Here is a 1,937-nt window from a genome sequence, read left to right on the forward strand (position 1 = left end):
GAGAGAGGATATATATGAGGTTCTGGTGAGAATGGGAGGAGAGAGATCCAGTGAAGTAGGAGGGGGAGAACAAGCGATGGATTTGATTGAAATAAAATGTATTAGTATATTAGGGGGGAAAGGGTGCTTCTAAGATAATGTCTAGTTATTTTATCAAGAAGGCAGAAACATCTCCTACAAAAATGTAAATCCTCTATAATAGATATTTCAAAACCATTAGCAACAACAGACAAGAATCAATCCCACCTAGAAAAAATACAAGTTGATTCTTTACAGCTTGAAGCAGAGTGTTGACAGTTACACACAGATCCAAATATAGCACCTTCTGGCAAAGGGATAGCACAGAGCAGGAGGCAGAGTACAGACACTTGATACCCTTGCCCATGTAACTCGAGCTAAAGTTTTCCTTGTTGTGGAGACAAATACAGGAAGAGTCCAGGCATGGAACAAACCACATTGCCTCAACTGTACAATTATCTTTTGAAGATGGCTTTTAAATCTCCTGGTATGTCTTTTTGTTTGCTTCTCATTCTTGTTTCACTTTTTGTTATGGACTTGTCAAATATGCAAAAAATAGAAGACTATAATGAACTTCAATGCATCCGTTATCTAGACTTACTAATTACTATCATTGATGTAACACAAAAATACATTTTATACATAATTTTAATTAAATAAATGTTATGCCTGGCAAGACCTCGTAAGTTATTTCTTATGTTACATAAAACAATAAAGATTTTAGCTCATTCATGTTGTATTTACGATTTGGTAAAGAGAGTACTTGACAGGTTCTTTTCAGATTTAAATTCTTAGGCAAAGACATTGTGTGTGGGGGTGTGTGGGGGTGAGAGAGAGAGAGAGAGAGAGAGAGAGAGAGAGAGAGAGAGAGAGATATGGGGGAACAGAAACAGAGATACAAACACAGAGAGATAGACACAGAGCGGTCCTTCAATTAAAACTAAGTATGTTCAGAAATTTGCTTTCATTTAGTTCTACTATATAAGTGAAAGGTATGCCAAGACCCATTCATGCTAGCAAACATGCTTGCTAGAAGATAATGAAAACGTTTGTTAATTCATACTAAAAAAGATGTCTATAAGGTGGTCTTCGGTCTCTCAGGCACTTTTTACAAAGACGTGTAATTCGAAATTATAATTTTAATTAGAACTTTGCTGATGTGTGAATCGAGGTAAAGAGAGAAGCAAACATTTCAGTAAGTCTCATGCTGTTAGGACAAGAGACATATTCTTCCCATGAGTAATTACTGTTCTAAGTGATTGCCTCTTCCCACAGGTGACAATTGCTGTAAGGGATGGACTCTTCCCATGGATGATAACTGCTGTAAGGGATGGAATCTTCCCATGGGTGATTACTACTGTAAGGGATGGACTCTTTTCGTGGGTGATTACTGTTGTAAGAGTTAGAGTCTTCTCATGGGTAATTACTGTTGTGAAGGATGGATTCTTCTTATGGGTGATCACCACAGTAAGGAGTGGAGGATAGTTATAGCACCTTCTCCTAGAACAACACCAAGGGGCTGAGTTTCAAATCTTCCTTTTAAACTTTCTGGTTTCCATTTCTTTTTACTACTGAAAACACATAGAAATCGTGGCACTTCTATGACTGCAGCTTATCTACAGAAGCACCATTTTATATTAAAGTCCTTTATCTTTAGTAAAACTCCAAGACACATTGCTTAACTTTAGGAAGAAACCTGATCAACTACTATCGACCCCTGGGTATTCAACCCATTACCTTTGTGTCATTATACTTGAATTCTGGCAAAGCATGAACTCAGAATTTTTCTATTTTTCCAGGCATCAGACAAAGAAAGAACACTAGCATTTCTTCTTCTTCTTCTTCTTCTTCTTCTTCTTCTTCTTCTTCTTCTTCTTCTTCTTCTTCTTCTTCTTCTTCTTCTTCTTCTTCTTCTTCTT

This window comes from Mus pahari, chromosome 4 (assembly GCF_900095145.1).
Source record: "Mus pahari chromosome 4, PAHARI_EIJ_v1.1, whole genome shotgun sequence".
Taxonomy (NCBI): Eukaryota; Metazoa; Chordata; class Mammalia; order Rodentia; family Muridae; genus Mus; species Mus pahari.